General features: G+C 40.7%; 1 long non-coding RNA gene across 3 annotated transcripts in view; it reads right to left on the bottom strand.

Annotated features, from left to right (window-relative positions):
* Window positions 1-21099, bottom strand: part of LOC134508478 (uncharacterized) — a 69209-nt gene that overhangs the window by 4275 nt on the left and 43835 nt on the right. For all 3 annotated transcript variants that reach the window (XR_010069061.1, XR_010069062.1, XR_010069063.1), the window contains 3 exons: window positions 5679-5783; window positions 4191-4269; window positions 1115-1238 (listed from right to left, as the gene is read on the bottom strand). This is a non-coding gene — a long non-coding RNA (uncharacterized LOC134508478). The remainder of the gene's footprint in view (window positions 1-1114; window positions 1239-4190; window positions 4270-5678; window positions 5784-21099) is intronic.

Here is a 21099-nt window from a genome sequence, read left to right as displayed (position 1 = left end):
GCCACAAAGAATTAGGCAGTGGCACGTTGTGCCTCCAGCGTTAACGAGCGAGTACCTCAAGAACATGTCAACTGATGAAAAATAAAACTGAGGTTACCCATTAGTGTGGGAAAATATTTCCTTCCTGACCTCTTCAGGCAAAAAGGTTACTGTACAGCACAAAGCATTAGGTTTGATTACTTTTAGCTAGACAAAATTTGCACTCGGTTGCATGATTTTGAAGTTGGAAAAGAGCATTTGGCTTAAACAGACCCATATTTATCTGTTTGTATGTGTAGCTACAGTGAATAATAACAGTGAACTAGTCCAACCCTTTTAAAAAATCCAGTCAAAATGTTTGATGTTGGTGCTGGATTCCAGTTTGATTTCAAGAGAGATAGAGGAATTATTCTTTATTTCTTTCCTTCCTTGTACCCTTCCATTTTTGTTCTGCGGGTCTGCGTAGAGCAGAGATGTTCTTTGCCATTTGCCTACCTCCATTCAACTAGTTCTCTCTTTTCCAGACTTCAGGTAATTCCAAGGTAAGTCAGTCTCAGACTGAGGTCCAGCCATTTACTTTGCAATCCGACATGCTAAATAAAACCTATGTCCAAGGCATGCCACCCCAGTGACAAAGGTGTCCTTCCCAAAGTGAGGTGAACGAACCTGGATGTGCTCCTACACCCAACAGGATGTGGGTAGTATGGCAATATGACACTGATGCCTGTATTATTAACAGGTTTAGAGCACACCAAAAAAAAAACCTTATTTAATTGCTGATTCAGTTATTGCTATTCTTTGAAATATGGGACTGCCTGAACTCAAGCTAGCTCCCTGCTCCTCACAAGCAGATCATGCGTGGGTCTCCACTGGCACTATCGACATCCTTGTAGGCTCTGTAGTCTGCTCCCACAGAACAAATCAGGAGAGTCAGGCTTAGTATCGGGAGCAGACAGAGCTTCAGCTTGCGCACAGACAGACAGAGAGGTCCCCGTGCAGTCTGTGACCCTACAAGGAGTTGGCAGAGACCATCAGAGCTGGACAACCATCTCAGTTGCCCCAACAGTTTCCACGGGCCAAATTAGTATGACAGCCCCTCAAAGCAACTCATTGACTTATTATAGCTGGCTCTTACCTTCTCCTTCCCAGTCAGCTGTATGGACACATCCAGAGTAAGACAGCAGAGGTGATTATCCATCCTCACCATTTGCTCGTACAATTTTAATTCACCTTCATGCTGAGGGGAGGAGATCGACGCACTACAAAAAATAAAATAATACCCAGTTTAATCCAAGGTAGGAGTCCATTCCTTCCTGCACAACAATTTATTTCCTTAAACACTCTATTTAGCTTATCCTTATCATAAGATTTTGGAAAGTCCAGAGGTTTCTTATTCCTTGCTCACCTTTACCTGTTTTGCCCTAATTCAGCTCCTGTTAGCAGAAGCAGAGTTGTTTTGGTTCTTATTCTCCTCCAAGTCCTACATTATCATCTCATTAGAAGAACTCAACAGTTTTCCCAGCACCAAAATGAGTCTCAAATTTCACACTATTTTTTAAAAGAAGCTCAAACCCCCAAAGTTAACAGTATTAGTGCCTTTAATCACTAAGAAGGGGGATGGGGGGGTGTTATATATTAATTACTATCTTAAAAAGACAATGCATATTCCCGTCTATACATATGGTACTCAATAATTTTCTCGATTCAGAATTCTGGAGGGAGATCATTCAGTCCTGGTAATTTGCTATTACTGAATTCCTCAAATTGCTCCATCGTTTTCATGCCATACATCAGCCTGTTAAGGCCACATTTTTATTTCCTGTGAAAAGTGACCTTGGAATAGAATTCGGAAACAAAAATACATTAAAAGAGTGGGGGAGCTGATTCACTAGAAAAAAGTTAAGTTCTTAGTATTGGTAAGTGTTGACAATGAGGAGATGTAATAAACATCTATAAATATTTGAGGGCTTTTAACAGTAATCATGGAGAAAAAAAATACTGACTTTGACATTAAAATATTTATCCTGATGTATCTGTCTTATTGGAGAAAATGGGCTCAGTATTTCAGATGCTGTAGTATGGTAATTGGTGTTAACTTTAAATCTTTAATCAAAACCACTGTAAGAGAGTCAACTGAGATAATGGGGTGAAAATATGAAAAAGAAAATAGCGGGTGATGTCTGGAAATTTTATTTGAAAACATAATCCGCTGAATTATGCTACCACATCCCAGATTAATTTGCAGATTCCCCATTAACTAGATAAAACTCCAGTGAAACGTATGGTCAGAAACAGCCTTCCTTTGACATGGCGATTAATGAAGTGGAGAAAGGAAGAAACGAAGGAATAGAGAAATTCAACATCCGACCTGGCTGTCCCCTCGCTTTAGCACGTGGTACTGTCTATACGTGTACTACTTGCACTGGTAATTAATTTCATAATATGATATCTGTTCTAGAGATCTCTGGCTATTTTTATTTCTTGTAGCTTCTTTGATCTTTTATTCTTAACTGCTCCTGGCCTGTCAGTGTATGCGCTAATCTATTTACGTTACCTGGCAAAGTTTCAAGTCTGAAATTTCTTTGAGTTCTTGAGGTCCCGCCTTAACTTTATACTTTCCTAAACTCAAATTAAAACAAATAAAGCTGAAGCAGGAGCGTTTCCAACTGCTTCAAGGGAAACATGAACGCCTAGGAGTTACGACCACTTACTCCACATGAATGGACCTCAGTTGGTTTAAAAACTGAAAGTTCCACGGAAAGGTGGACCCAAATGAGATTAAGTAATCACTGTTAAATCTGTGGTAGACCCATGTAATAGTTTCAAGTGTATTGATTGCAGATTTATTTCCTATTTCATTATTTGCACTCGTATACCTTGTATTTTGATGACACCAAGCTGAGTGATGCAGTTGACACACCTGAGGGATGGGACACCATCCAGAGGGACCGGGACAGGCTCAAGAAGTGGGCCTGGGTGAAGCTCATGAGGTTCAACAAGGTCAAGTGCAGGGTCCTGCACCTGGGTCAGGTCCCCCCGCTATCAATACGGGCTGCAGGATGAAGGGATGGAGAGCAGGCTTGCCAAGAAACACTTGGGGGTACTAGGAGGTGAAAAGCCGGACATGAGCTGTCAGTGTGCCATCACAGCCCAGAACCCCCCCGCAGCCTGGGCTGCATCCCCAGCAGCGTGGGCAGCAGGGCGAGGGGGGGATTCTGCCCCTCTGCCCCGCTCTGTAAGACCCCCCTGCAGTGCTGCCTCCAGCCCTGGGGCACCAACAGCAGAAGGACACGGAGCTGTTGGAGCAGGGCCAGAGGAGGCCCCGGAGATGCTGGGAGGGCTGGAGCCCCCCTGCTGTGGGGACAGGCTGAGAGAGCTGGGGGGGTTCAGCCTGGAGAAGAGAAGGCTCCGGGGAGACCTTCTTGTGGCCTTTCAGTGCTTAAAGGGGGCTTATATGAAAGACGGGGACAAACTTCTTAGCAGAACCTGTTGTGATAGGACAAGGGGTAATGGTTCTAAACTAAAAGAAGCTAGATTCAGACTAGATATAAGAAGTGTTTTATGCAGAGGGTGGTGAAGCACTGTCCCAGGCTGCCGAGAGAGGTGGGAGGTGCACCATGCCTGGAAACATTCCAGGTCAGGTTGGACGGGTCTCTGAACAACCTGGTCTGGTTGAAGATGTCCCTGCTCATTGCAGGGGCTTGGACTACATAACCTTTAAATGTCCCTTCCCACTGAAACTATTCTATGATTTTATCATTCTATGATTTTATCATTGTATGATTCTATATTTTATTATTTAGTTAAGGAAATGCCTTGTGCTACCATCATTTCCTCTACTTGTCATGACCTAATGTTAACCAGCTGGTGCTGTGAAAGTGTTGATCACTACCGAATAGCATACTTCTCATTTAAATAAGCATTGGCAAAAGGCCACGCTTTTGATTAATAGTCCTAAAGAGTTTTCCTTCTCAACTTCAGCTGGTCCACAGCGAGACATAACGTAACTTGCAGATCAGATCCCTCCTGAGTGGAGGAATCCACTTAGGGATCCTTTACTGCGGGTAATACCAAACCTGCAGCAGTGTCTGCACTGGTGCTGCCTGTGTCCCCAGCAAGTTTGGTCTCATTTCATTAAAATGGGTTTGGTCAATGTTTCAGAAGGATGTGTTTGAGTTTGCAACATTTTTTTATCCATCGGGTTTCCTTACCTCGTGCCTGGGAAGAAAGCAGCTGCCTACTCTCTGCTCATTTTGCTCTTGAACTCCGTAGGGTCGCAAACGTGGTCACCTAAAGGTATACAAGGAGTAGAGAGTTTCTATGGCCCTCATCTTATTTTGTGTGGCCACTCAATGACTGTTGTCTGACCCTGCGTTATCTCATGGTAATAGGACAAACTGTCAGTCTCTCATAGAAGATGCATGCTCAACAAAGATGAAAAAAATACTATGGACATTTCCCACAGGTTCTCTGGTTTCCACCGCTTAACAATTCTTTTTTTCTGTCTTTGAAAATGCAAATTGGCATCATTACATTTGGAAGGTATAAATTTAATTAATTTTTTATTTTGAAAAGAAATCAAGATTAAATAGTCTCTGAATTTAATCTTTTTGTCTTTCCCTGGATTTTCAGCAAGAAGTTAATGCTAACACTGAAACAAATAACATATTTCAGTACTTTCTTACCTATACCACTTTCAGTTATTTTTCCACCTTAAACATTATCACTGGTGTTAATTCTGTATTTTAAAAATTAAAGCATCCAGTGCATCAGAGAGGATAAATATTGCAGGTTTTAAAGCACAAAGAGGAATTTGGAAAAAAAAGAGAAAGCCAAGGTGGTGTATTTTTAATTCCTGTGGGATACTTGGATTTTAGGTGTAAAGCTGAGGGAATTATTCTCTCTCATAAACATTTCCTGAGTTAGTACTTTGGAATTCTGGCACATTCTTTTAGGTCTTTTGCTATTATTATTGTACTAATTGTGTGTGCAAACACATTAAATAAACTCACTGAGAACAATTTTCAGAAATAAAAATGTCTTCTTTTTTAATTTTTTTTTTTTCCTGTTCCAGACTTCATAGCTGGCCCCAGAAAATCATACAAGCCTTTCCCAGAGCCAAAACTCAGCCTCCCCTTTCCTTTGTCTCTGGTGTAACCTTTGCTGAAACAGCCAATTGATTAATATTTTCTTTGCTATCATTTTGTGCCTGCAACCAGTAGAGTGGCCCAGCAAACGGAGCAGGTAGACATGTAATCCAGTTATCGACTGGCACCGGGAATTAACCATTTGCTAATAGATGGGTTGTTCATATGGCACTTTATATTTAGTTTGTATTTTTGCAAAGTAAATATTTATACACATTGTTCATCTAATTTGGCTCATGTCTGTGTGTGTGTGAAATGTATGAAGGTTATTTATGGTCTGTGTCAAAAGGTTATGAACAAATTGAATTTATGGAGAGGGATCACCATTCCCTTGTGATCAGAGCAGTAGTTGTTTTTCAAGTGTCTCTAGAAAAAATAGCCTGTTTGGTGGTCACCAAAACCAACGGCTCTTATGTTTCTGGCAGTGGTTCTTTAAACTAAGCGAGGTTATCCGGCACTAACAGAAACTAGGAGATGTTGCAACATCAGTAATTAAGGGGAAGAAAGCTACCACAAGTTGCAGCACCACGCGTGAGCAGTGTTTCCACTTACCGGAGACAATCACCTGGAAATCTGCAGGTCTGTCCTTATCGTCTTGTTCTGCTGCAAGGAGCTCTTCATGGCTGGATGCGGCGTCCTACAATAAATGCTCCGATGCTGACATTTTGAGAGAGAGAGAGAGAGAGAAGTATTTGGTTCAGTAAGAGTCCTCCTCCTTCTGGGCCAATCCCTGGAGCGCATCCTTGAGCCAGGTAGAAGAGTTGTTGAGTAACACACAAAGTCACCTAACAGCACAACACAACGTTGGTTCCTGCAATTAATATAATCATCAATCTAAGGCAGAAAAGTAATAATTTTCTTCCACTCCTTTGGTATGCCAGGAAAACCACAGCGCCTCAGCAGACTACCAAACGCCATTGTAATGACTGATATTCATCAATGGAAGGAAATATGAATGTTAGAAATAACTGTACTTGTTGTACTAGATGTCTGGAAAGATAATCTTTGCCAAGGCGTGCACAAAGCCTTTTCTGCTTTTCCAGCCCATTCCAATAACTTTTTCTATATATTTGCATTAAATCATATTCTTCTACACTTCATGACTGGTCAAACGTGTTAAATCCATTTTCATATTAAAAGTTGCTTGCAAAGAAGTATCAGCATGTTTCCTCTGTATTTTTCTTACTAAATATTAGCAAGACTTCTGTAGGACGTGCTAGCAGCCTCTTGGTTTGTTACTGCAATTCTTGTTTATTAAATGTATTAAAATGCAGAAGAAAATTATCTATTTCAAAAATCCTTGTTAATTGTCATTTATTTAGGATTTTAACAGGGTTTCAACATTTTGCTATCAAAATTCTGGTGCTTCATTATATTTTGATATATGTATTTTTGCATAAATTCTGAAATTAAGTTAGAATGATTCCTATTCTTTTATGATCAAGACACATGCTTTTAACTAGCCCGTAACCTCATCTATTGCACAGCAATTACAGACGGTGCAACAGTTCAGTGTATTTACATAAGCTGATCAGACACAGTAAACAATCAGCAAAAAGTTTAATAACGCCAGATTAAATCTTGAAGTTATTAATTCATTTTTAGTCAGAACTTAACATGTATAAACATTCGGGGGAGTGATTGCAAAGAGTAGGTGATGACCTCAAGATTTCATCCAGCACTAATAGATTTAGTCTGAGGTTTCTTCTTTGCTGTTAGACACTAAACGATCCCATCATCAATTAATCTGAATGTTTGCTTTAATATAGTTCTTTTATGACTGAAGTTTGAAGATATTTCCTTGAACTAGAGATATTTTAGTGGTTTAATCTCATAATAAGTATTAAACATAACTTGACAATATAGATTATCAGACTGAATGGTTTTAATAAACTTAGAGTTAATTTGCTGAAAAATTATAATTACTTCTTTTTTAATCAGAGCTTGAGTTCATGAAGGGGGGAAATTAACTTTCTACATATGGCGAAATCCCTGTTTCTCCAATTCAGAGAAAATTCCTCTTCAGTGTAGTCTTGCCTGAGTGAGGGATGAATAGGGATTTGACTGTGGTAAATATAGTTCCCAGAAAAATTATGTCTTTTCCCAGTGTTACTATCAAGACAGTTACTATTCAACATTGTGCTTCGTTCTAAATTGGCTTTGCTGAAGCACGCTAATGTTTATAAACTATCAGTACCCAATTTGTCCTATTTGTAAAGAATGGGGCAAAAACACTTCCTGGTTATTATAAGTCAGTTTCTTTTTTTTTTTTTTTTAATTTTCCAAAGGTTATGACACCAGACTGTTTGTACCTCAGGTACCAGATGCATAAATGAACAAAATAGGAAAAGCAGGATTTTTTTTACTCTGAAGTTTATGCGACAAATTATTATTCAAGAGCAGAGATCTTCCATTGAAGAGTCTCCGAGACAAGAAATGTGATTTGATGCCAGGTCAAAAGAGTTGCTCATCAGAAGGCCCCAAGGATAATTTTTCTGACAGAAAACCTAAATTTATTTGAGGACTAGTGTCTATCACCATCTATTACATTTATCCCAGAGCTTTACGTGGAGGAATTTTTTCACAGAAAGCCATTAGTGATTTATATTATGAATATGAGTTTGATTATGATTAAAAATCTGTTTTCTTGTCTTTTTTGTTTCGGGGTTTTTTTTTAGCATATGAGGAGTAGATAAAGTCCATACTTGGTTATTTAACTCCGCTTACTCTAACGAGTAAGCCTGCAGACTGCAGGTGGATTGCAGAGGGGTTTTGGCAGGGTATTCAACATATTGAGAAAACCCATTTTTCCTGCTAATATTTTCCATTCTAAGTCAGTCTCACGCCAACGTTTGTGGTGACTGTCACAAAAATGCAGGGAATAGGCTGATGAGAGATCCTTTAGAAATCAAACCATACGAAGAATTTTATTAAAGTGCATTGTATACTGAGTCCAGTTCTCTATTGTTCCTCCCGTTACACAGCCGCTGCAATGTGGGTTTGAAATTACCAAAGCTGAACTTTGGTAATTTCTATGTCAACACGGTTATAATGAGTAATGGCTATGTCAACATGGGCAGCTTATCCCACGCTCCAACCCCAAACTGCTCACAACCCCACCCAGATGTCTCTCGGACCCTTAAAATGTGAAACTGATGTTTGAGCTCTGGCCCTCTGGGAGCCTTGGCTGGTCCTCAAGATCCGAGCCCTTGTGCTCTGCGTGGCATCCCCTGGCTGTCAAAAATTGCCAGGACTCAACGTCCAACTGAAGCAAGTCAACTGCCATTGCTGGGAGATGACGAATTGCCATTCCTTCTGGACAAAGAGATAAACTGTGTGCAAAAACAGCCCTCCCCTGGCATTGAACTGCCCCCTGCCCCTTCTTTCCATGGCTCGCAGCTGGCATAGGCAGCAGACGAAACTGCATTTAGATAGCGCACTGTTCACGAAAATTAAGTCCACGTTCTATAACAGTACTTCAGATTAATATTTTCCTTTTCCTAAAAGCCTGTCGTTTTAAAGTACCTCATATATATGTATATATGTAGAAGAGATCATATACATATATAATCTCCATGACTTAAAGTAAGAAATCGTATATATACATATATATGTGTGCATGCCTGTGTATGATCCCTCCTAATTTAAAGGACTATATGAAAGGCTTGTCAGCCTTTTGCTGCAGAGACAGCAGTGGGAGAGAAAGTGGCTTTTTAACACCTGGAATCTCACCCGCCATCTGGAGAGGCTCAACGCACCCACCGGAGATGTAAGGTTTGGACACAAATTTCTGGGGTGTGATCCCAGACCTCCAGCTCAATCAGTTAGAGGCATGTTGTGTAGTTTTAGCCAGCGTTTTACACCCATTTGGCATCGGTACGAACGCCTACGCAAGGTGCGGAGCAGTAGAGAATTAGTCCCACTGACCTTAATAAAAACCCGTGGAGGGGAAAAAAAAATTAATAGTTCGTTTGTGGAGCCCTAAGATAAGTAAGTTTTTTATAACTTAAAGATGTTCCGGGACGTGCCAGTATAAAACAAAAGAGCTCCAGTACAGAGAAGAGGAAAGTATACAACGCAAATAAAAACATATGGAGACTTTTAGAAACAAGCTCGAATTTGTCTTCTACAAACCCCCAAGCAGACGCTCCCCTGTCCTTCCCGCGGCTCGCGAGGAAAGGGTGGTTCTGGGTTTCCTCTCCAGATGGAGAGCTCAGCGGCGTATTCCCATTCCAGCACTTCTTCCAAAACTGCCGCGTTATCCCGCTTAGATCTCTAACACCTGCTACAAAATACTTCACACTTGTTCTGTCTCGCTCGAGGTAGAGGGAGGCAAAAAGGGCACCGGCACCATCAAAGGTTGTGCCCAATGCTGCAACTGATGCTTCCACAGTCCCCACTGCTCTTGCTTTGCTTGTGGATGGGTGTTTGTGTCACGGACACCATCCAAGGAACAGCGGCATCAGTACAGGTGCTGACAGCTCAAATTCGGTGTAAACGGAAGGACCCGTGGGATTCCTCTGGCCAGCCCTTCTTTTATGATTTTCTCTTTCACAATACGTGATGTTTTGGAGATGGAGTACTGCTGCTGTTGCACGCACATAGCCTGTGGCAATCGGTGATGAGGAAGCTTTTCCAAGCCTCACACAAGGAAATACATTAAAAATGTAAACCATGCTATCTGTCACATATTTGTGTGTTCAGGTGGCTTATTGGGATGTAGCCTATTGTGACACCACAAAATCTATTACATACATCTGTGGTTGTTTAATGTCATACAGCTTTCATTAAACATGTGTTGGCCGAGGTTCTCCTGTCTTGGTTCATGTAGAACACAAGTCTCAGTCTAGATCTTTCTTTGACCTACTCCTTGTCAAGAGTGGAAGAACCTGGAAGCTGTTTTAACCCACTTCAATTAACGGGGTCTCCAAAGGCCTATGGACAAGCTTGGAGTTGCCACAGCTTTATGTCTGTCCATGCGGGGACAAAACCAAGTGCTCCAGAAAGGTTCACCTTCAAAATATTGTGTGACAGAAAAGAAAGGGGCGTTACAGATGTTGAATATGCTGTCTGAGACCGTCCTCTGTGGACTGACCTCCACTGTGAGCACAGGTGGGAACACTGCAAGAGCAATGCAAAGGGTCTGGAGTGCCCCTTACATGCAACCTCGTTATCTTGAGCCATTAATTCAAGTATAAATTACAGTAACCAGTTTGGAGTGGAATAGTATGGGATGGAATGGAATGGGATGGAATGGAATGGAATGGAATGGAATGGAATGGAATGGAATGGAATGGAACGGAACAGAATAGATTTCACTTGGAAGGGACCTACAACAACCATCTAGTCCAACTGCCTGACCACTTCAGGACTGACCAAAAGTTAAAGCATGTTATTAAGGGCATTGTCCAAATGCCTCTGAAACACTGACAGGCTTGGGGCATTGATCACCTCAATAGGAAGCCTGTTCCAGTGCTTGACCACCGTCTTAGTAAAGAAATGCTTCCTAATGTCCAGTCTGAACCTGCCCTGACACAGCTTTGAACTGTTCCCGCGCATCCTGACCCTGGACCCCAGGCAGAAGACAGCAGCACCTCTATCTCCTCTTCACCTCCTCGGGAAGTTGTAGAGAGCAATGAGATCACCTCTCAGCCTCCTTCTCTCCAAACTAGACAAACCCAGTGTCCTCAGTCACTCCATGCCTTCCATCTCTTTCACCAGCTCTGTTGCCCAGCTTGGGGTATTCTGCATGGAGATCAGGGTCCAAGCTGCAATGCATGTGGTCTGTCTCAAACCAGTAGACCTATCACAACTGTAGACCAAGGAGGACCGTATTGGAGCTTGCCATCTCTTGTTGGCAGCCCCGTATCTATCTGTCCAAGGGTGGCTCCTTAAAAACGGACATTGACTTACTTACAGGGCCACAACAAAGTTGCTCTAAAGGTCAAGGATAAAGATGCAGTGTTGGATGTGATATGGTAACAGTTAATAATAGATCAAATAAAATAAAACAAGTTGGCCTCTTTTGCTGTCCAAAACTAACTTGGCCTCCTTTGCCCTCCAAAACTGAGACAATTGTTGGCAATAGATTCACCATACTAAGGCACAAATTTCCCAAAGGAGCCCAAGGGCCGTGCTCCTGCCTGCTATTCATGATGACCTGTACAATGACCTGTCACGTAGATTGGAGCAGCCACACAGCTGCCTGCCGCTCTCCGTGTCGGTGAGCACCACGTCCATCCTGGTGGCAGTTACTTACAGATGTCAGTGACGAGGAGTGGGTCCACCACAACTACGGATTAGCCTTCTGCATCCCAAAGTGAGGGTCACCTTCTCTACTCAGGGGTGAAAAAACACTGACGTGGACACGGAAGGTATTTTAGGATGCATGAGATAAGCACTTTAACCAAATAACACTGATTTGGGGAAATTAAACTCCGATATCGCTCCAATTTTCCTGAAAGATGGCTGTTTCCACATTAACTGTTTCTAGATATTGAACAAACCTTTATCCCATAAGAAATGTAATTAGTGTTACATTTTTCTACCCACTGTCACATGGAGCAATACAAAAACATGAACTGGTGTACCTTTTTTACATTAGATTTTTCAGTACTTCCAACACCCTACAGAAATTCTACTCACACAGTACAAAAAATTTCAAACAATGGTAATAGAGGGGGGAAAAAAAATCTGGTTTTCTTTTTTTTTTTCTAACTTGGTGTTAACTTAATGATATGTGACATTGCTATCAGTGCAGCGCAATAAAAATGAAATGGTACCCAATGTGCACAGACACTATGGAAATTTCAAATGACAACAGCAACAACAAAAATTATACTTTCCCTTTCCTTTCGTATGCCCTTTGCATTAACGTAAGGATATGTGACTTTGCTATCCATGCACTGCAATAAAAATGAAATTGGTGGCCAATGTGCCCAGACAGAGCCTTCAAATAAAACAAAAATAAAATTATACTCCTTTGCATCATGTAAAGGATACAGGACGCAAGGCACAAATTTCACTTTGCTGCCACATCACAAATAATATGCCAGCTGAGAACCTATATTTCTTTCTCATCATGAGGGAGAAAAAAAATGTACTTTGGAACAATATTTTTTTTTAATTTCTCTTCATTTTATAAACACTAAAAAACGTGTTTTAAAACAGTTTCTTATATTGGACTCATATTGTGTTTATACATTTCCTAAATGAATGCTTTTTTGGTAACATGTTTGTGTCTAACGTTACTCATATAAATAAAAATATACAGTCATTTTATGGGATAATAGGCAAACAGACATCTGCATGCAACATTTCCCTCATTAGATGTTATCATGTTAGCATATTTTTATGACTTTGCTGCAAAATACAATGTGCTGATTTGAAACCTTCTTAAATATAACTTATTATGTATGTTAACAACCCAAATGCTGTAGTTATGCTTGGAGAATTGTTTAATAAAGGAGTAGTTAACACTGCCGTAGCGCGAGGCGGTGTGACCTGGAGGAAGACGCCGGCGCCGGCGGCGGGAGCAAGAGCAGCAGCTCCTCGTCTGTGATTACTGAACTGATGATGGTCCACCAGTCCCTTCTTCACGACGAAGGGGCAGCCGGCTGGCTGTCCTCATTTGCAGCTGCTAAACCACGCTGCAAATAATTAGGCATGTATTAGATGCCTTAGCGTTATTTTTTCCACTTAGTAGTTTTCATCATTAACACAGGTTTTATCGAAAATAGCTGGCAGCAGGGAGAGTTGCCCAGAAGACCATAGGTTTTGAGAAAATGCTTCAAAACAACAACAGTGAGTGAAAAGCAGTGGTCTGGAGGGCTCAGTGTAAGGAACTTCCCCAATTTAATGGGGGCGGCTCCGTCTTTGGATGCTGCAAAGCGGTTGCTGTAATGGTTTAACGTGAGCACGACCATCACGGCTAAAAACCCTTCTTGGAAAAGGAGGAAGGGACGAAGAGTTCATCCACTGGCAACACCAGGCCAAGGAGCCAACAGCACATGAGCAGATGAGGGTATCTGCTGGTTTCAATTACACCGGGACGCATACAGCCAACAAAGCAGAAATCGAGGAGTCAGATGGGTTGATAATCTGGCCACAAAAACACACAAATGCACAAATGCTCGATCGCTGTCGCATCACGCTATGAAAGTACCAGGCAAGCCAAGCCGCCAAGAGCAGAAAGTAGTGAGGGAGAGATTTACGCGCTGGTCAGTCTGAGCAAAGCGTCTGCTCTGCTTTGAATGCGTTTTAAGGCTTTCTTCGCCGTGATTGTAAGAACAGAATGAATCCTCCAAACCATTAGTGCTTTCAGCTGGGTTTGATCAAATTGTTACACCCTCCATGCCCGGGCTCTGAAAGATGAATACATAATTGAGAAATTCTCTCTTCTAAAATATTTCTTAAATCCAACAACAAAAGGGTTTAATCAGAAAGTTACTCCCTTTTCAGGGATAGTTCTGCCATAGCTGTTTGGATGAAATGAGTGGAAATCGGAGCTACAGTCATTTAAATAATCTGTTAAAAAGCTATTACGTTTCCCTAATGCTAGTCATTTTTAAATGGTTCTTGGTTTGATTCATGAACAATACATGAACAGTACATGATTCACATGGGCAATTTTTATTAAGCACTTATACCAAAAAGAATGTCAGACCTGGTGAAATCCATTGTATATTGCAGCATTTTCATATATATTTTATTTTTTTTAAATAGCATGCATTAAGGTTCAACTTCTCATAGACCAAAGTTGACAGGGAAGTTGGGCCTGCCGCAGAAGATCAAGGAGCCAACAGAGGCTGAAAGATATTATATAGATAATTGTAAAGATCTTGCTGTACTTCAAGTGCTTTTGAAGTTCTGTAATGACTTTTTGCTATCAGACACTGTCAGGTTTAATTGAAGTCAAGGCTTGCTACTTAATCATGAGATCCATAAGTGTGTAAATATTAGTGCTGCTGCTAAGCAATGAATCGCCTTAGTATTAATTAGGAAAAAAAATACTTTGCACCGATTTAAGGGCACACAGTGGGCTGCCCTGAGAGGCACGTTAGTATATTTGCAGGGAGGATCATGCAACTTCAGGGAACTGGGAGGATCTATTGTTAGTTCCGTTTCCAACTGACTTAGTCCGGGGCTTGGGTAAGTTACTTGCCCTCCATACGACTGTTTCTCGGTTGTCCAAGCTGTAAGGTATGGGTTAGATAACTTATTACCCACCTGACTGGGATACTGCAAAGACTTAAAAATTTCACCATAATCTGAAAATTTCCTGTAGTTTACACTGTTCAAATATTCCTATAGTTTGAAGTCCAGCGTAGTGCGTAATGTGTGAGGATAAAGGCAGTGACCTAAGGTTTTACAACCCTGGTGGCAAATGTACCCGTACTTCCTATGCACAGCCAATGTGGGGATGATTTTAAAAGAAGAGTTATTGCTAATTGCCATTTTGAAACAAACAATATATTGCCAGTTGAGCAATATGATCAAAATCCAAAGCATTGTTTCTGCTGTGTTATAAAAGAAGTTGGATTATGCAATTTGGTGCCAAAGTGACTTAGATCTGCTTAAAGAGTTCTAAATTATGGTAAGCATTTAAACTGATAAGCAGAGATTTAATGTGGGCCACAATAGGATTAATGAATAAATATCAGGGTCTTATGTTACCTATTTACAACGACATTTAGAAGTAGCACTACAGCTGTGAGTTATACTCGGGGTACGCTTCATACTGGCAGTGAAGTGAAGTGCCTACAAAACCTCTTGCTTGAGCTGAGGAGCTCCCCGGACACAATTTTTCAGTTTTACAGATCATCTCATTAAAGTTCATCCACTTTTCAAAGTTTTGTGGAAACCTTAACACACTCTTTAGCACATGGCACTCATACAACTCTACTACCCGCCACATACCAAAGAGATGCCCTGGGGGAAAACAAATGGTGTGGCTAGGGATGCTAGGCAAAGTGTGCTTCTAGGACACATTAAATTTTAACGTGTCCCAGTTGTACTCCATTTTGGGAAATGATGCTTCTCTTATTGTCGAGTTACTCAGGCCCATAATCAGGTCCCTAATATGTTCAACAAAGCATCAGGATACATGAAATATCTTACCAGATAATCCTCTTTGGAATCCACAGTTCAGTTATTAAGTATTCCTTTCACTAATCTCTGTAATCCTCTGTTGATATAGGTCAGTAAAACAGTGGCTAAACCCCATATGATAAAACTAAGTCTAGATTTTTAAATCATTCATTTTACGGTTTTTATTATATTTTTCTCAGCTGTTCTTACTCCTGAAGGGATGTGACCAGGGCTACAGATGTGGCACATGGCAGCTCCCAGAAACCATGGGGAAGGTCTTTACACCAGTACGGCAGCCAAGAGTCCAGATCCACCAGCAAACTCGAGACGTATTCAGAAAATGCATGCGGAAGTCAAGACTGGGACTATGTGCTGTTTGATAGCTGAGATGACATTAGCTCACTGGTGTTCGCAGCCACTGGATTAGCAATCAGTGTTAAATCTTCACATGCAATGAAAGTTAACAATGCTGGTTTTATATTGTCCCCAAAAAAATCATCGAGTCTGTTTTCTCCTTTTGATTACAGTTCATTTAAGGGAAGAACGTTACTGCATGCTTTGAAAATGTTTTATGTGTCTTTGGCTGATAGAACACACAAAACGTTTGAATAGGCCCATTTATTTGAGCAGACGTATTAAATAATACTTTAAATGTGAACATGCGTGTCGTAAATTTTGTAGTCTCTTTAAAGTAGGATAAATCTGTGTATTTAAAATAGTCTTTCTTCAAAGCCATCTTTTTCTTTTTTTTTTTTTTCAAACAGTCATAAAGGAAACTCTGATTTGTGCTGCATGAACAATGCCAGCATCATCATTTTAATGTTATCCATATGGGCTTCTAATAATAGATAAGAGACTACATTTGTATTGTATGTCTTAGAGACATTTAAAATCTTGATAAGGAAAGGCTGATTTCATTGGCCCCACAGTTAAAGGAAAGCAGACCCTAATTAAAAGAATTCTGTTCTGAATTAACTAGTTTGACATGTGCTAATTGACAGTTCCTGTGAAATGGTTCTAATTAAAGTCAATATGTCTTTTTCAATTAAAAGGAAATTAAGAATATACTAATATACATTAACAACTTAATCTGCCTTCAATATCCCATACATCAGCTGCTTTTCTTCTAATGTTATTGGAGAACCATCTGACATGCATCTTCTACTGTTTGGTTATGGTATCTCATTATTACTCAACAAGAACGCAGGCAGTGGTGGATATCCCCTGGAGCAAGGCGAGAACTTGCCTGTGCTCCCTGCATGCAATTCCTTATCTCTTGCCCCATAGAAGGTAAAATCACCTTTCCACACATAAGAAAAAAAGACTTTTCTCATGACCAGAAACATCTCCTTATTAATTGCACACCAGGGCAAGTATTGGCAATTAGTCGGTGGATAGAAACTTTTAATAGAAGCCTTAGAAGTAACGGTGCACTGCTCAACTGTTCTTTCATTATTTGGCCCAAGGAAAGGCAGGGTTTTGACTTTTGGGAGACATCTCTCATGCTCTGTTTCAGAAGTAAATGCAGGGCAGAGTTCTCTGGTGGGAATGCTTTTAATTGTATATACAAGAAGAAAATGGAAAACATGCCTGCTTGGTAGAGCAGTGCTGAAAACCATCCCATTGTTGTTGCTGGAAATGTGACGTGGCTGTTTATAGCCGCAAAATTAAGTATTCAAATGTGCAGTTGACTTTTTGCTACCAATTCCTACTGCTACTGACTTTACTAACTAAAAAAGCTCCGTTAAAAATACCAGCCCCGTGCCGATAACATCACTATCTTGAACGTATGGTGAACTGTGCAGAAGATTAACATCTGCTTATGTGAACTTTGCCATTGATTTCTCATAGTTTTTATTTTCTTCTTTGGAAAATAATAATGAAAAACAGTTTCAGGGAGAGGAGAGTCACCAGGGGAACAAGCGGAGTAATTGACTTAAAAGGTAATTAGATAGCTGCTTTAAAAAAAAACTGCCTCATATAGGCTGTTAAGAACACAATCTCACTTCTATTATAAATTTCGTATTTCAAGGAACACTACTTCAGCTATGAATATTCACTCTGCTGAATTTATCATAAAGAGAATATATTATCTAGCCAGATTTTACCAAAGCTTGGCTTGGCTCCAGCAGTCTCTATTTTTTTCAAGTGACTCTTTTAAATCATAACAAAAACATGTTATCTTTTTTTCAGGAAGACGAAAATTCAGCAAATAATCAGTTACCTGTGACATTATGAGACAAATTAAGGGACAGAGAATAGATTTTTGTGGCTCCAGAAACTGAACCAGAAGGCTGCTGAGCATGCCGCTAAGATGCATATAAAATGCTCTGGGAGGATTTGGGAGTTGTGGTGAGGTGTTATTTTTTATTTTTGTTTGAGCTTGTTGGTTTTCCTGGTATTTGTTGAAATTTATATTCAGTTTAAGCAACAAATATCCAAAATATTTCATACTATTGAAATAGAAATGACCACGTTGTTTATTATGATCTGGTTCTGTTTAACAGAAAGAACACAGCCAGGTTTTCAGGACTGTGCGACCAGATTTCATATAGGCAGCTACTTAATTTTTGCAAAAGCAAATGTCAACAAAAGGTTTAAAACTTTGTCCCAACGCATCTACGATGCATCTTAAAATGCCCCATCTCAAAGCTAAAAACAACTCTCTTGACCAGCCCTCTTAAAACGCTACAGACCACCTACACGAAGGTTTGGACCTAGCAAGATACTTGGGATGAGCATCTCGATTCTCAGCCTGGACGAAGCTTTTTGGCTAAACATTATGAGACCAAGGGCTTCAGAAAGTTTCTTACCCCTCACTTGTGCTGCTGGTGGGTCCCTGTGATTCTAAAGGAAGATTTTAGAGGGCGAAAGAATTCAGAAAACCTGAGATTAAGAAAAGGAGCAGCTGAGATACTGACCTTGAAAAGTGGCTGTTTGGTTCTGCCAAATGGAGTGAAATGCCCAGCTCCCGGTGAGGACCTGGGATAAAGGGCCTGATGTGTTATTTCAATACAAAAACTCTCTTTGACCAAACCAGGTGTTAAACCAATCAGGTCCTAGAGACATCCTTGTCCGAAGGAAAAATAGTCGTACTTTCTCAACAGAAACTCAAATCGTACCTTAATTTTTTTCTTTTATCTTAAATGCAGAAGCTCCCACAGCAAAGCAGACTGGACTTTTTGATGCCGTATCTTTGTATCCATCGTAATCTTTTAATATCCCATTATATAAGCTGGGGACAGGATTTTCGAAGATCACTTATGTGCGTGCCTAGGACTGTATATGACTCACAGACCCCACTCTTTTCTCAGCATCAGATTTTTAACCATTGCCTCAGTGTGGTGCGGGTACAGACACACCGCTGAAGATGTTAAACATGTCCCTAGATTAGTAAATAAACAAATCTCTGGGAGACGGCAGAAATTCTGACTACTTGTATTCATTAAAATTCTATGGTACTTTGCACAAGAGGAATGCTAATCCCAGAGTCTAAACCAAGACCCACTCCCACAGGCCCTTAAAATGTACTTAAAATAGAGTAAGGCTACTTGCAAGGTTCGGTTTCTGGACCGAGGTGACTGCAGCCCAACAGTCTTCTGCCTGTCCTAAATGCTGCTTGTTTTTCCACTGGCTGCATTATTCTTTCCTCCCTCACCTCCTTCCACTGTGGCTTTGCTGTAAACTGCTAGGAAATTATTTCATATATTCCACACTTCAGCTGCATTTCACGCACAAGTGAGGGGACGAGGATAATGGTATGTGAAGCACTCAGAAAATTATTTTCCTCTTATTCCCCTTGCTAAGCCTGTTTCAGTATTTCAACTCCTTGGTTCAAAAGTGGGGAGAGAGGGGGAAAGAAGATGGAGCATAATTTAAAAAAACAGTTGGCTTGAATCTGAAAACACTTATGGATGAGTTTAGCTTGACTCATAAAGGTAGTCATATCGATTTGAAAAAGCCAGTTTGCTGGGGCATGTCACTGTAGTACCTTTCCAGGACACCTAAGAATCTTCTCTTAGTGACAGCTTTTGCAGTGATGTTGGTGCTGGTGGCTCTGGATTACTCCTTGCTCACACAGGTAGTCTCAAAAGTCAGGAAGCAGGTAGGAAGAGAAACTTCTTGTCCGTGTAAGGATCCTGCTTTATATAAATACTTCTCTATCAAATGAGGACTATCAATACTCTCAAGGAAAAGAAAAAGAAAAAAAAAAAAAAAAAGAAAAAAAATCACTGCATGAATCAGAGTAGTAAACTTGTGAATTACCTTCCTATGGATGAAGGTCTAGGTGCTTTTCAGTGGAGTCTGACAGCCCTGAAAGTCAAAAACACAATAAGACAAGGGGCGGGGCGGGGGGGGAAGCAAACAGTTCCTAGGAACCTTCCAGAATGCAGCTATCTTTGTCTTTGTATAAATAATTAGTGAAGCAGTCTTTCTGTTTATATCCAGCCTAGCTAGATAGAGCTGTTTGTGTGGGGAAAGAACTGCTGTGTTCTTGATGCAAGCCAAGCACATCCTATAAATTCTGGAGTCCAAGAAAAAATTTATCTTGGCAACAGGTCTGCTCGAGAAATCAGCATGTGGGACACGGGATGCTGTGGTCCATGTAAAAACCTCTGGTTAGCAAGTTTTTCCTCCTCAAGCATCTGTCCTTCTTGCCACTCTTCCTTCTTCCCCCCTCCCCTTTCACAGCACTTACTGTAGGCAGTCACATTTTCCTAGCCGTGAATGCTGCACGAGTTATACATCCTCCTAATACATACATTATGGAATGCGTTTGTTTTTGCTGTTAGAACAGATAAACATATTTTCAACATGGATGTGCTCATGAGCTGAAAAACAAAGTCATGTGGGGTGTTTTTAATATCTTGTTGGCTTCGCTATTGAGAGCATTTGGCCCCAGGCAGCCTTCATTTACATACCATGCCCCACATCTTTTCTATTATTGTTAATTGAATATTCACATTTCAGCGTTCCTGATCTTGACCCCTATTTGTTTCACACATTCTTTTGTACTCGGTGGCATTAATTTTTCTGGCATTATTGTTAATATCACCATGCAAATAATTATTTTGTTAAAGCCATCCCTTTCATTGACAGGAGAAAGGACTTAAAATCAGTAGCGTGTGTGTCTCCCGCTATTTCATACAGACAGGTAGAATAGTACAGAAAATAACCATGGCTAAGGAGGCGTACTAGATTCCATTTTAAGCTCCTACATTTAAGTATTCAAATTTTTCTAACCTTTGCTTTAAAACCTTCACATCTGGGGCTAAGTTTTGTGGTCTTCACCTTTGCTCCAAGGTGTCTCTTTTAAGTGAAAGCAAGAAGTTAATTAGAAGGATACGCCTTTTTATCAACCGCAACAAAAGTTTCATCCAAAACAACTGGCTGCAGAGAGTTGAAATATGGCACGGAGCAACTTTACAAGAATCTTTACTTCCGCTACAGCAGAGAAATCTAGCTTGAACTGTGCCTTGATCCAGATTTTGACGGCTGTATTCAGATCACATTGAGCGCACAGCCAGGGAAGACTGTGCCGAACACGTGCGGGGGGTGGTGAGACAGCTGCCGAATGGAAAATGGGCAGAAGTGGTTACAGGTCAGGGAGACAGTACCTGTCTTGATTACCCTCCGCAGCGTGCTCGAAGGATCAGAAGAGCTCCTTGTAAATGCAGCAAGGAGCAATCCCACTGGGATGCCCTTCAGAGTGTTCTGCAGCTCCTGGGAGGTATCCAAATGACCATCCAAAGTAAGGCGATGGATTGGATTCATAATACCTAGAACAATGGTTTATTCAACCTTTGCCCAACCTTCGTGGGCAGCAATGTGACTTTTCATGAGTCAAGGAGATGCAGAAAGCATTCAATTCTCCATGGGTTCA

Source organism: Chroicocephalus ridibundus, chromosome Z (genome assembly GCF_963924245.1).
Source record: "Chroicocephalus ridibundus chromosome Z, bChrRid1.1, whole genome shotgun sequence".
NCBI classification, from domain to species: Eukaryota; Metazoa; Chordata; class Aves; order Charadriiformes; family Laridae; genus Chroicocephalus; species Chroicocephalus ridibundus.
The sequence above is the reverse complement of the archived record's forward strand: the minus strand, read 5'-3'. Positions and strand labels throughout refer to the sequence as shown.